Source organism: Tenrec ecaudatus, chromosome 14 (assembly GCF_050624435.1).
Source record: "Tenrec ecaudatus isolate mTenEca1 chromosome 14, mTenEca1.hap1, whole genome shotgun sequence".
NCBI classification, from domain to species: domain Eukaryota; kingdom Metazoa; phylum Chordata; class Mammalia; order Afrosoricida; family Tenrecidae; genus Tenrec; species Tenrec ecaudatus.
In genome coordinates, this window is record NC_134543.1 from 41,332,517 (window position 1) to 41,347,923 (window position 15,407).

Here is a 15,407-nt window from a genome sequence, read left to right on the forward strand (position 1 = left end):
AAGAGTCACACTGAAAGCCCAAAATACACTGGCAGTTTCCTTCTTTATGTGGATAAAGTTACTGGCAAATAACCTCGCCTTTCAAAGGCACAAGGCATGGGAATAACCTTAATAGCAGGCAGACTGTATTGGAAAGTACGTGTACATGCACATGTACTTAGCTAACAAGTTAACACCTTGTCATTTGTTCGCCCTTGTGACCCCTTTTTAATTTCTTCTACTTTTCAATATTTTCTGTTTCTTTTCAATTGAGGTTTTTCTGTTTCATTTTGTTCTTACTGGGATTTTGGCTTGTTTTTTTTTTTTAAACGTTTTATTAGGGGCTCATACAACTCTTTTCACAGTCCATACATATACATACATCAATTGTATAAAGCACATCCGTACATTCTTTGGCTTGTTTTTAAATATGCTTTTCTCTATATGAAATTCAGGAAAGATAACTCTAGACCCAGCAAGTCGATTAGTAGTTTCATATAAGGGGAATAGAGAGTTAATAAAAATGAGTAAAATGAAGAAAATTTTTAAGATTCTTGAATGCACAAAATTTTAATATTATTAAAGCATTATTTTTAAAAAACATTAAATTGTATTATATGTGCATTATATGTCAATAAAATCTTTTTCTTTTTTTTTAAGTTGAAGTCACCAAGGATTTCATCTGACTTGGACCCAGTCAATGTTCCTGGAAACAGCAGTCAAGAGATCAAATGTTGCATTGCATTGGGTAACTATGTTGCACAAGACCTGTTTAATGTGTTGAAAAAGTAAGAATGTTACTTTGAGAACTAAGTTGAGCCTCACCCAAACCATTGTGTTTTCACTGTCTCATGCATATGAAAGTTGGGCATTGATGAAAGGAAGACCAAAGAATTCAAATTCAAGCATTTGAATTGTGGTGCTGGCACAGAATACTGAAAGCACCAGGAACTGCCAATAGAACAAGTGAATCTGTCTTGGAAGAAGTAGAGCCAGAACGCTCCTTAGATGCGAGAGTGGAGAGACCTCATCTTACCTGCGTTGGATGTTATCAGGAGAGATCAGTCCCTGGAGAAGGACATCATTCTTGGTAAAGTGCAGGGGCTGTGAAGAAGCGGAAGACCGAGATGAACTGACCTTTGTGCCGCAGCAGTGGGCTCATACACAGGAATAATTGTGAGCGTGCCCGGGACCAGGCAGGGTTTTGCTCTGTGGTGTAGAGTGTCATTACTTGGTGGACCCAACACGCCAGCTAAAAAACAACACCATGTTGAAAGCGGACGAATCTTGAAAATCTGCAATGTAAAAATAACTAGCTACAGAAGAACTCGCATGAGATGAGTCCATTTGTGTAAAATGTCCAGAACAGCTCAATCTCCAGGGGAAAATTCATGGTTGGCTAGGGCTTGGGGACTCGGAGCCCTGGAGGATGAGGAGTGACAGCTGGATGGCCTAGCTCTTTCGAGAGGGGACAGTGAACATGTTCTAAAATTGGTGGTGATTTTTGCCAGCCTTGTGAATATACTAAAAATATCACATTGGCCGACACATTTTTGATGTCTTGAATGTCAGACTTGTTTCTGGGTCTATTTGACCTGCAGGTTCAAAACCGGCACCAGTTTTCGCCTCTCAGCTCTAGTTTCTGAGGCACAGAACCTGTGTCAGCTGAAATCAAGGTATCTTCATGTAGTGCTAGCCAGCCTCAGATGGAGAAAATGTGTGCTGGCTTTTTAAAAGTAGTTTGTGTTGTACTAAAGACTGAGGTCAAGTTGTGCTTCACATGGTATCCTTTGAGCCAAAGATATATTTGGATCATGCAAAGTAGATGAACTTGGAATTTTCCCCAACTATCACTTTATTAGGAACTGAGAGTGGGCAATTCCAATTTGTTATCTTAAAAAGGGGTCAGAAATAAGTATCCCTGTACAATAAATAAGAAACCCTGATAGCATAGTAGGTTATGTGTTTGACTGCTAACCACAAGGTCAGCTATTCAAGCCTGCTGACTGCTCTACAAGAGAACAATGCGACTTTCTGCTCCCATAAAGAGTTAAAACCTCAGAAACTCACAGGAGACGTTCCACTCTGTCCTATATGGTTGCTATGTGTAGCAATCAACTGACTAGTAGCGAGTTTGGTGTAATCAATATTCAAATGTTCTGAAACCCAAAATGAGTCTGTCAGAGTTCAGACTTCTTAATTAAAAGTAAAACATTCCAATCTTGTTATAAGATGGTACAACCTCTCCACTTCTGCACAGAAACGCTTAGAAGAAAAGTTAGAATTTTTCTTGTAAAAGAAGTTTTGCGCCAGCCTCACCGCTGAAACATTTAACTTTAGTCGCCCAGTGACTTCATATATAAGGATGTGTTCTGAAATGTTTACTACATAATGTGAAGAACAATGTAAGTCTTCAAAGTATGTATGAAAACTGCTTTGAAGACATTTTTTTCTGAACCATTTTATTGGGGGCTCGTACAACTCTTATCATAATCCATACATCCATACATTGTGTCAAGCATGTTTGTATTGTACATTTGTTGCCCTCATCAGTCTCAAAACATTTTCTTTCTACTTGAGCCCTTAGTATCAGCTCCTCATTTCCCCCCTCCCTCACTTCCCCAACCTCCCTCCCTCACCCTCTCTCCCTCATAAACCCTTGCTAGTTTATAAATTATTATTTTTCATGTCTTACACTGACTTATGTCTCCCTTCACATACTTTTCTGTTGTCCGCCCCCCAGGGAGGGGGTTATATGTAGATCATGGTGATCCGTTCAAGACTTACATTGTTAACACTCTAAATTGCCCTCACACCTTCCATACATGTACCTTTTCAATTTCTATTTTATTTTTCACTCTTTGCAAGCAGTGCTCTGGGTTGGCGATGCCTAACTTGTAGTCTCTGGGTAGAGTTCACAGCCTGCCATAGTAAAAAGAAAACCACTGCATTCTAAGATTTTAACTCACAGTGACTCCATAGGACAGGGAAGAACTGCCCTCTTTGGATTTCCAAACCTTTGAATCTTCTAAAGGCTGCAGAGCGGCTGGTGGGTTTGAACCACGACCTTATTATGATTGGCAGCTCAATGCATAACCACCTAGCCACCATGTGTCTATACGGCTTCTTCGGAGAGTCCCTTAAGATCTAATTATTTTTCAAAAAATTTTAACCTGTTTAGTCTTATCCTGTAATTTGTATATTGCAATTCTCATATTAAAAATAGGATGATTAATTAATAAATTAGCATAACCTAAGAGCTGAAAATATAGTGTAACACTGTATATAAGACACTAGCGCTGATGTGGTTTAGCCAATGCAGTTTTCTGAATTTGTGCTCCAAATGCCCACAGGGACAGGCCTACAAACCAAGACACCAAGAAAAAGAATTTTCTTCTTGGGCTGTGTAATTGAATTGTATTAAATGAGTGGGTATGTGAATTTTACCTTAGCCTGTTAACTCCTCCCCCTCCCCCAAAAAAGGCCATTTTGCACATGAGTATATCTGTTTTTTAGGGTCAAGACCCAATCAGCAGACTGCGATCACAGTATTATGTCGTTGGTGTCGTGGAATCTGTTCTAATGAATAGTGACATGTGTAATGCAACACTGCCCAGTCTACTGTCCACACAATTGTTATATTTAAATCCATTGTTAGAACCACTGTATCCATCCATCCATCTCATTGAATGTTTTCCTCATTTTCTCTGGCCCATTACCAAGCATGGTCCCCTTTCCAGAGCCTGGTACCTCCTGATACATATCCAAAATAAGTGAGACCAAGTCTTGGCATCCTTGATTGTAAGGAAGATTCTGGCTATAATTCCTCCAAGCCAATTTTACTTGTTCTTCTGACAGTCCTCAGTATTTTCAGTATTCTCCGATACCATAATTCGAATGCATCAATTCTTCTGTGGCCTTCTTTATTCATTGTCCAACTTTTACAAGCAAGTGAGTCAAGTGATGTGAATACTCAGCATCACAATGTAGGTTAGACTCACCTTCGTCTTCCAGTGACATCTTGCTTGTCAATAATATAAGGAGAACCAATGTAGCACATTTGCTCAATGCACTATGTTGATTTCGTGGCTGCTGCTGCCGCCATGAGCATGGATTGTGCCAATGAGGAAAACCGAAATCCTTGACACTTGCATTTGTCTCTGCTGGCCCAGTGTGAGGATTTTGGTTTTCTTTATATTGAGCTGCAGTGCACACTGAAGGCTGCAGTCTTACATTTCCATTATCAAGTGCTATAAGGGAGGAAAAAGAAATAGAATGTTTAAGGAATGGAAGAGATGGAGAAAAGAAATAAAGCCTTTCCTTTGCAAGATAACTAAATAAAGAATCCAACAATCAACAAAGTATTCTATTAATAGGTTTAACAAGTTTACCAGTATAAGGATTATGAAACTCCAAAGCATATCACTTCACAACAGCAACAAAAATTACAAAAGTATCAGAGTCAACCAAGAATATACGTAATCTAATTGATAAAAAGTTGAAAACTCTATTAAACCTTATTAGAGATAAAAAGTGGGTCAACAAACAGTCTTTGAACTAACTACAGGCTCTTCTTTTTTGTTGTTGTTATTGTTTGTTTGTTTTTGTCATTGCCTTTTTATTGTTTCATTTTCTTTTGTTGCTTTGTTTTGCTGTCTTATTTTTGTGCATGTTATTATCTCTGCAGGTCTGCCTAAATAAGATAGGCTGGATGACCAATCTGGAGGGGAAAACAATGTAACCGACAGTTCTGGGGGACATGGGAGAGGGGCAGGTGGGGGGGAAGGAAGCTATGTTAACAAACCCAGGGACAAGAGAACAACAAGTGATCCAAATCGGTGGTGAGGAGGGTGTAGGAGGCCTGGTAGGGTGTGACCAAGGATAACGTAACCGAGAGGAATTACTGAAACCCAAATGAAGACTGAGCATGACAGTGGCACGAGAGGAAAGTCAAAAGAAATAGAGGAACGAGCTAGGAGGCAACTGGCATTTATAGAGGTCTAAATAAAGGCATGTACATATGTAAATATATTTATATATGAGGATGGGGAAATAGATCTATGTGCATATATTTCTAGGTTTAGTATTAAGGGAGCAGAAGGACATTGGGCCTCCACTCAAGTGCTCCCTCAATGCAAGAACACTTTGTTCTAATAACCCAGCATTCTATGGTGCTCACCTTCCCCACACAGTCACTGAAGACAAAATGGGTGCATCAGCAAATGTGAAGAAAGCTGATGGTGCCCAGCTATAAAAAGATATAGCATCTGGAGTCTTAAAGGCTTGAACATAGACAAGCAGCCATCTAGTTGAGAAGCAACAAAGTTCACATGGAACAAGCACACCAGCCTATGTGATCATGAGGTGTCGATGGGATTAGGTATCAGGCATCAAAGACCCAGAACAAAAAAAAAAACATATCAATGTGAATGAGGGGGAGTGCAGAGTAGAGACCCCAAGCCCATTTGTAGACAATTGGACATCCCCTTACAGAAGGGTCACAAGAAGGAGAAGAGCCAGCCAGGATGCAGTGTAGCACTGATGAAACATACAACTTTCCTCTAGTTCTTTAATGCTTCCTCCCTCCCACTATCCCGACCCAAATACTACCTTACAAATCTGAGTAGACCTGAGCATGTATACTGCTACATATATGAGCTCACAACATAGGGAATCCAGGACAGATAAAACCCTCAGGACCAATAATGAGGATAGAGATACCAGGAGGGGAAGGGGAATGGGGAGGAGAAAGGGGGAATTGATCACAGTGATCTATATATAACCCCTTCCTAGGGGGATGGACAACAGAAAAATTGGATTAAGGGATACAGTGGTCGACGTAAGACATGGGGGGAGGGAAATTATAAAATTACAAATTATCAAGGGTTTACTAGGGAGGGAGGGTAGAGGAAGGGGAAAATGAGCTGATATCAAGGGCTCAAATAGAAAATGTTTTGAAAATGATGATGGCAACTTATGTACAGATGTGCTTGACACAATGGATGGATGGATGAGTTGTGATAAGAACTGTAGGAGCCACAATAAAATGATTTTTTAAAATAATAATAATTTATTAAAGTGTCATCAGGGTAGTGGGGGGGAAGAGGAGCTGATACCAAGGGTTCAAACAGAAAGTAACTGTTTAGAAAATAAGGATGGCAACATATATACAAATATACTTAATACAATTGATGCATGGATTATTATAAGAGCTGTAAGAGCCCCCAATAAAATGATCTTCTTAAAAAAAGTCACGGTGGGGGAGGAAGGGAAGAAGGGGGAACTGATGGACACACAACCACACACAACCGTCCAGGGGAAGGGAAACAGTAGTCGGTGTGAGACATGGAAATAATAATAATTTATAATCTATCAAGGGGTCATGAGGGTGGGGGGAAGGGAGAGGGACAAAAGAGCTGATACCAAGGGCTCAATAGAAAGTAACTGTCTAAGCTTTGTGCCGTGGCAATATTGTAACCAGTGAGGTTTATCCGAGGGCGTTATTGCTAATTGAAAAAAAGAAAGTAACTGTCTAGAAAAGAATGAGGGCAACATATGTACAAATATGCCTGATACAATTGATGTATAGATTGTAATAAGCATTGAAAAAGCCCTCAATAAAATGATTAAAATAAAATAAAAGAAAGATGAAATATTAAAAATAAGAAAAATGAAATACTTAATAATGTTAATATAGTCTATTTATCATGATGTTATCTATTAGTTCAATTGTGAGGATTTTTTTCCCTTTATTTTGAGTTACAATCTATACTGAGGGTTATAGTGTTTTATCTTCATTGGTAAGTGCTTCAAATCCTGATCACCTCTAGCAAAAAAAGTGTGTCATCTGAATATTACAGGTTGTTAATGAACCATTTTCCATGGGAAAGATTAGAAATCTCATAATATGAATTCTTCAAATCCAGATACATGATTTCTTGAATTTACTTCCTTAAGAAATAAGTAAATGAAGTTAAAATTCATATAGTAACTACAGTTAAAGTCCCTTTGATATCCTCACCCTCAATGTCATTCTGTTTAAATTCTAGGAATAAATTTTGTTTATATATTTGATAACTTGATTTTTAAATATTTGCATGCTTAATATTCCCTGTGTATAGGTTCTGTGTATTTTTGTTAAGCTTATATATGTTATTTTACCTACTACATTTGAAAATGGCATATTTTCTGTGCTATTTTAGAGATAATCATTCTACTTGGATAAGCATTCTTGATTTGAGAAAATGTATCTTTTATCCTGCCCCATTACTTGTTTTCAATGACTAAATCTAATGTTGTGAGATTTTTAAAATTAAAAAATAATATATAATATCTTTACGTAGCAAACAGAGTTGATAGTAAATGTTCAAGAAATATATATTTATGGATTGATTTACATTATCATATGTATGTGTGTAAATGAATGTATCATATATATGTGATATATATATCACCTGGATTGGGTCATAATGGTCAGTGGTTTGGCACTTATATAATGATGTAATGTAACAGTTATGTAATGATTCCTCATGATGTGATCTGATTTGCTAAACCAATAAAAGGATTAAGGGTGGGATGCAAACCCTTAATCTCATCACAACCCTGATCCCTTGTAAACAGAGTTTCCCTAGGGTGTGGCACTCAATCCCTTTGATCTTAAACCAGATAAAAGAGAGAAAAGTAAGGAGAGAGTGAGACCTGCTACCACCAAGAAAGAGAAGCCAAGAGCAGTGTGTCCCCCATGGCCTGGGGTCTTTGCCCTGAGAAAGTCCTGGCCCCAGGGGAAACATTCCTGATAAGACAAAGGGAGCTCTCCAAAGAACAGTGGGCCTCCAGATGCTGAAAGGAGATGAGGGTCTTGTGCCAGAGAATACTATTTGTTATAGTGCCACTTAATAACAAGGAAAGCGCAAGTTAGTTTTCATGCAATTTATAGACAACCTGAGGAGCAATCCCCACCTGATACACACTTCTCCCTTCTTTCTCCAGGGTCTCCCTTTCCACTAGTCCTTCTTCCCTGGCCCTTCCTGCCTTCTGGGTTTTATTATTGGGCACATGCTGTCCTGTCGGCCTCCTGTGGTTGCTTGTTAAAAAGAACAGGTTCCTCACGGATATTATTGTTCACTTTATAGGACTAACCAGTGATGAGAGGTGATCTGTATGGATGGATCCAGTTCCAGTTCCAGGTTTGATGAGTGTCTAACAGCCCTAGTCTTGGGAGTTCCACCAGTCTGGTCTTGCATTAAAATTTTGTTCTACGAGATGAACATATCTGATCGGAGCACATGAGAGCAGATGAAGGGGCAGGAGGAGAGAGTGGAGCACAGCCTGGCCCACCAGGCCGTGATGATGATGTTCCTGAGTAGAGCAGCCAGTCCACAGAGAGAACAACATGGCTGGCCCCACTATGAGAAATGATGCCAATCAGTGACTAAGGGTGATACAGGGGACTGCACCGGAGACACAGTGTGGGAATTGCACCTGACCTGATCCCACCACACCGAGGCAAAGCACTGGGGGAGTGCAGCGGAACAGCAAGGGAATGGAGTGGCAAGGTCCCCAGGGAATGCTGAAAGTGGACTTTGGGGCTAGGCGTGGTGCCCCAACAGACTGGACTGGAAAACGCTCCTAAGGGCCAGCAAATGATCCCTGAACTAACTACAAGCTTTTCTCTTGTGAAAAAAAATTTTTTTGTTCTACATTTTTTGCCCACTCTGTCCAGGACCTTCTATTTGGATTTTAATCAGAGTCATCAGTAGAGGTAATCAGGCACGATCTACATCAATAGAGGTAATTAGGCCCTATCTAGATCTTCTGATCTCAGGCTAGTGGAGGCTGTGGTTCATGTGATTCATTATTTCTGTGGATTCATTTTTTTCTTGCCTTTGATTTTCTTGGTTTGTTATTTGCACTGGACAGACCAGTAGTTGCAGCTTAGATGACCTTCGCAAGCTTTTAAGACCCAGTCACTACGCCCCACAGGAGGATGTACAACATTATGTTATGTCAATTGACCTTGATCTCTTCCAAGGCTGTGGTGATAGGTCCCCAAGGCCAGTGACTCATTTCTTTTTTGCTGCTATCCTTGATCTTTATTTATTTATTTTTATTTTTAAAAACATTTTATTAGGGACTCATACAACTCTTATCACGATCCATACATACATCAATTGTGTAAAGCACATCTGTACATTCTTTGCCCTCATCATTTTCAAAGCATTTGCTCTCCACTTAACCCCTTTGCATCAGATCCTCTTTTTCCCCTCTCCCTCCCCGCTCCCTGCTCCTGACGCATTTCTTTTTTTTTTTTAATTTGTACAAAAGGTCGATTTATTTACCTCTTTATGGTAGGATTCGCGTGCCCTTTAAAGGCCTACCATCCAAGTACAAATTCTTGTTTACAAAGTATTTACAATTTGTCTCATTCATTCGAATTTTGAAACACAACAGCGTTCTGGTTACAGGAGGTAACATCACAATGAAGACTGCAGGGGAAACCTCTGCCTGCCAGGCCCACACCTGAACAAGTGGGGTCCCCACCTGTACTGTCCAAATGGCTCTCCCAACAAGTAATGGCCAACGAGAGCTGAGCCCGGCAGTGGTTTCTAGCTGCTGTCCGACTCATTTCTATAAGGTGTTTAGTTATGGCAACAAGTTTTTCTTATAGCTTTGCCCCCTGTATTCTCTATTATATGCATGGATATATGAGACGGCTTCAAAAAGTTTGTGTAAAAATGGAATTAGAAGGTAGTGGAAATGGAATTTTCCCACAGACTTCCCTCCTACCCCCTGCCACAATGTTTTGAAGCTTCCGTGTGTGTGTGTGTGTGTGTGTGTGTGTGTGTGTGTGTGTGTGTGTGTGTAAAAACCCTGGTGGTGTAGTTGTTACTTGGGGTGCTAACCATAAGATCAGCAATTCGAAACCATCAGGAGAAAGACAGGGCTTTCCACTCCCATAAAGAGTTACAATCTTGGAAACTCAACAGGGGGAGTTCTTCCTATCTGTGTTAGGCAGGGTTCTCTAGAGAAATAGAACCAGGATAGATAGATAGATAAATAGATAGATAGATACATGCATACATACATAGATACATAGATAGATACATAGATAGATACATAGATGGATACATAGATAGATACATAGTTAGACACATAGATAGATACATAGATAGAAACATCGATAGATTGATTTTACAGTTTGAAGGAATATAACAGCTAATTAGTCCACACAGCAGTACAGAGGGCTCAGTTCAACTCACTTCCATGGAACAGTTAATATACTGGAATTCCTTCAAGTAAGGAGGGCTATCTGGTTCAAGGTCAAGGAACCAGACAGCTAAGTCTTCCCTCAGTCAATGCAGGCAGACTGCCCACAGGAAGCAAACAGCAGGGTGCGTTACTAACAGTCAGCATCTCAGGAGCCTAATGAAGCAGGACTGGATGGGATATGGGGCTTAAGCAAAGCAAGGTGACAGGATCTACCAGTCTCAAGCTCTAGCAGTGTATACACCCGCAGCCAAAAGAACCTCAAGCTCCAGCAACATGATCCACCGGTTGACTGTCCCAAAAGTGGTGTAGCTTACTAGTTGAGCCAGAGAACTAGCTAAAGCAGCCGAATGCTGGTCCAGTCACCAAAGAGCAAGAGAGAGGGGGGTGGGCCGTGCAGAGCCCTTTATCTCTTTGCCCTACAATCAAATTGCAACCTGATTAATCCCACATATTCCTGTTGGCCAGGTTGGCACAATAAACCTATCTATCACATTGTCCTATAGTATCTATAAGTTAACACTGATTCGACATAAATATATATATATGTATATATGCAAATACGCACACAGGAAGAGTCCCATTTGCCTTTCATACTTGTTCAATTTGCATGTCTCCATATGCATCCACTCAACAGACTGTTTGTTACTATTGTTATTGCATGATTGTATGGGTGGTCGTGTTTACCTTTGCTGCCTTTAATTCCTGGGTGCCTCCCAGTGTCTTCCTTTGCCTTGGTCCTACTGCATGACCTCCTCTCTACTGTGGATTGTCTTTCCCTTCACTCAAGTCAATATATGTTTACTCTTTAGTTAGTGATTTTCCCTCCCTTCCCCTGCTATCCCTGGTGTGATAGGTAAGTTTATTGTGCCAACCTGGCCAATAAAAACATATGGGATTAATAAGGTCACAGTTTGGTTGGAAGGCAAAGAAATAAAGGGCTCTGCAAGCCTTGCCTCTCTCTTTTGCTGTCTGGTGATTGGACCAGCGCATGGCTGCTAGTTCTCTATCTCAACTGAGCTACATTACCTGTGAGACTGCCAACCTTTGGATTGTGTCCCTAGAGCTTGAGGTTCCTTTGAGACCTGCTTTGCCATGCTGATGGTGTAAACATCACGTGAGCTTTGGACTGTCAGATCCTGTCATCTGGCTTACCATTCGTGACCCACCCTGCTGTTTGCTGCCTGTGGCTGGACTGCCTGCATTTTCCATGGAAGACTCAGCTGTACCGCTGTGTGAACTAATTAGCCGTCATATTCCTTCATGCCGTCTATCTATCTATCTATCTATCTATCTATCTATCTATCTATCTATATCTATCCATCTAAAATCATAAGTGTCCTGGTTTTATTTCTCTAGAGAACCCTGTCTAACACACCTGGTAACCATTGAAGCTTGTTTCTCTCTATGAGTAAACTTTCTCTTGACTTTTTTTTTTTTTACATTTTATTAGGGGCTCATACAACTCTTATCACAATCCATACATATACATACATCAATTGTATAAAGCACATCCATACATTCTTTTCCCTAATCACTCTCAAAGCATTTGCTCTCCACTTAAGCCCTTTGCATCAGGTCCTCTTTATTTTCCCCCTCCCTCCCCGTTTCCCCCTCCCTCATGAGCCTTTGATAATTTATAGATTGTTATTTTGTCATATCTTGCCGTATCCGGAGTCTCCCTTCCTCCGCTTCTCTGCCGTCCGTCTCCCAGGGAGGAGGTCACATATGGATCCTTGTAATCAGTTCCCCCTTTCCAACCCACTCACCCTCCACTCTCCCAGCATCGCCCCTCACACCCCTGGTCCTGAAGGTATCATCCCCCCTGGATTCCCTGTGCCTCCAGCTCCCATATGCACCAGTGTACAGCCTCTGCCCTGTCCAGTCCTGCAAGGTAGAATTCGGATCATGGTAGTTGGGAGGAGGAAGCATCCATGATCTGGGGGAAAGCTGTGTTCTTCATCGGTACTACATCGCACCCTGACTTACCCATCTCCTCTCCTAAACCCCTCTGTGAGGGGATCTCCAGTGGTCTCTTGACTTTTTTTTATAACAGTGGTCTCATATAACATTTGTCCTTATGCAATTGACTTGATTCACTCAACGTAATGTCCTCTAGGTCCATCCATGTCATGAGATGTGTCAGGGACTCCTCCTTGTTCTTTAGCATCGCATAGTACTCCATTGTGTGAATGTACCATAGTTTGCTTCTCCATCTGTTGATAGACACGTGTTTCTATCTTTTTGTTCTTTTGACTAGTGCTGTGGTTCCTATGTCTACTTGTACCTAGTAGGCTCCATAGAGTTTTCAATGGCTACTTTTTCTGAAGCAGACTGCCAGACTTTCCTCCAAGTAGACTGAATGGACTCAAACCTCCATCCAGCCTTTCGGGTAGTAGCTACACATGGAAATGGTTTGCATCACCTAGGGACACTCAGTCAATGTTAACAACTGTTATCATATTTCCTTGTTTTGGCAATACTGTTCCTTCTGCCTAGTGGTTTGCTTGCAAACTCCTCTTTAGCCTTCTATAACCAAACTAATCATTTCCTCCTCTGCAAACCCTACCTGGGAAATGAAAAATGTCTTTGCTCAGTAGTAATTCCCAATCATGTGCATAATTTTATAGCAAATTACACATGTCTCCCTACTAAACAACCCTTTCTCACTTAACAACAAAGGCATTCTCTTTCAATAAACATAAGAGTCTCATGGTTTATGAAACTTCTGAAACTGCACCAAACCTACTATAATAATCAGTCCGCTCGTTCTGCAAGTCCCCTCGCACACCCACTCAAAGACTGATGCACTCTTGCTATGGGAGGCAGGTCCTTCACCCCCACCTCCTGCCCCACTCAGTTAATCCTTTCAGATAAATATCTACTGACATGGCTAGGTGATGCTGAAGAAACAGCTGTGGTCTCTGCCCTCAAAGAGTCTGCAGTGGGCTACGTGCGGTGAGCTGTGAAATAATAATAAAAAGGGTGTAGAGAGTGCAAAAGTAGGACAGTGTAGAAATGACTCATTCTGTTCTCAGGTACAGGTTGAGAAAAGATAATGCCTGGACTGACTTTTGAAAGAAAAATAGTTCACTTGATAAACTGGGGAAGGGAGACAGAAGGGCAAGAGTTAATAAAATGGGCAGAAGGAACAACATGTGCAGCAGCACAGAGGCATAAAGTACGTGATTAATTTTAGTCCCGAGCATTGGACTCAGGTTTTCTCCCAGTTCTTCTGCAAACGCATTCACAAAACATTTCTTAGGGTGAGTTACCTCTGCAGATGGCTCATCTTCTCTCTTATGTCCTAATGTTTCACTGTTTTAATTCTGAGGACAACGTTTCCCTGTGCCTGTACCCTAAACTCATACAGCTAGATAACGAGTGAAATCATTCATATGACTCCTCCTGGAGACATGTCCTTAGTGCTGGTTCAAGACCCTGCAGTTGACACATCCTGAAGCTGTGTGCATTCAAGAGCACCTCCTCAGAAGGTTCTGGGACCTCCAGAGCATTCCAAACAGTGCCTTGAAAAGCGTCCTGGTTATTTTTAGTTCCTCCTTTTTCTAGTTACAGCAAGTGCATCAGTCTTCTGCCTTCTGTCTTTAGTCCCTAGCCTACGGCGAGGATGCTGCGTTCATTTAGTTCTCACTCTGGTTCCCAAAGCCTTGTTGATTAAACAAGCCCTGTCTCGAAGCACTGTCTTTGTGCTTTGAGTTCTCTTCTCTAGGACAGCACGGAGCCTTTGTTCATCAGGGGCTTCCCAAGTCATGGAGGTTGGCCTAGAAGGGAGTGGGATCCTAATATGAGATTTAACCAAATCTCTCTCCCCAGAAATACTAGTAGCTAAGACTGCCACAGAGCCCTAGACTTCATGTGATTTTTTTGTCCCTTGGTAGATATAGCCGTGATATTGTCTGCCTGGAAACTCCTTTAAAAATTGGATTCTGTTTTCTATAAGCCTCAGAGGCCATTCCAGATTTACATGCCATGTGTAAGTGCCTGTCCCTGCTGGGTTCTCTCCACCTCCATAGTATGTTACTCACACATCTCTGGGTCTGCACACATGATCGACTCTAGTTTTTCCGTCCACTGTGACTGTCCCACACAGTATGTATTTAACCATCAACTACTACCATCATTTGTGCAAGCAGTCCCCAGGTTATGACTGGTCAACCAGTATTCAATAAAGCTCGTCATGTTAAAAATGTGAGGTACTTACAATTGTTCATAACAAATGGGTACATCTTTGTGCTGCACATCACGGCATTATTGCTGTATTATTACATTAAAGTTGTTCTTAGTATATCTGACAGTGGTCCTTTCATTTCTTTAATGCCTGGAAAGGTACACTATGTACTGTATACAAAGATAAGCATTTGACTGTTGTTCGATCTAGGAGACCTAGTGGCACAGCTGGTTATAGGTTGGGCTGCTAACTGAAAGGTCAGCAGTTCAAACCTACCCACCACTCTTGAAAAAGATGAGGCTTTCTGCACCTGTAAAAGCTTATAGCATCAGAATCCAAAGGGGAAGCTCTTTTCTTCCTTACTGGGTTGCTGTGTGTCAGAATTGACTTGATGGCCGAAAGTTTGGGCTTTGGGTCTGACATTAGATATGAACCATACCCACCAGTTCTAACTTACATACACATTTGACTTAAACATACATTCAGGAGTGGAACTCATTCCTTCTCTGGGACTGCCTATGTGGCCTAAAGTAAAATAATTGAATTAATAAGAACTGAGTGTCCTGTCCTGTGAATGCTCATTGTCTTCGAAGGCACCTGCATTGTTGGCCAAGTCTTTGACTGATAAGGCCCGAGTTAGAGTGCTGTCTCTTGGCATCAGTCTGGCCGTGCACATGTACTTACTAGATGTTCAGCTCCTCTGTAATTAGGCTTGTTCGTTCTCTGCAGCGATGTGGCTGCGCTTCTCTGTACTCCTGCCTCGGTGTAATACAACCAACCACAGACCTAGGCCTCTAGGTTTGATCCCGTCCTGGCATTGCTACGCGAGGCAGTATGAGAGATAATCCTCACAAACAACTTAGTGAGATAGGCCCATTAATAATCCCATTTTACAGAAGAGGAAAAGGAGGCTTACAGAGGCAAAGTCACTTATCACTCCCCAATAGAGCAAGAAGCAGTGTATGAATAGAAG

The 15,407-nt window shown here is 41.2% G+C and overlaps 1 protein-coding gene and 1 pseudogene across 2 annotated transcripts in view; both read left to right on the forward strand.

Annotated features, from left to right (window-relative positions):
- WDR89 (WD repeat domain 89) overlaps window positions 1-10,768 on the forward strand; it is a 58,964-nt gene extending 48,196 nt beyond the window's left edge. For both annotated transcript variants that reach the window (XM_075532352.1, XM_075532353.1), the window contains exon 3: window positions 640-10,768. The gene's annotated coding sequence lies outside the window, so the exon portion shown is untranslated. The remainder of the gene's footprint in view (window positions 1-639) is intronic.
- Window positions 6,431-6,503, forward strand: LOC142426965 (U4 spliceosomal RNA; annotated as a pseudogene).
- Window positions 10,769-15,407: the final 4,639 nt, after the last annotated feature.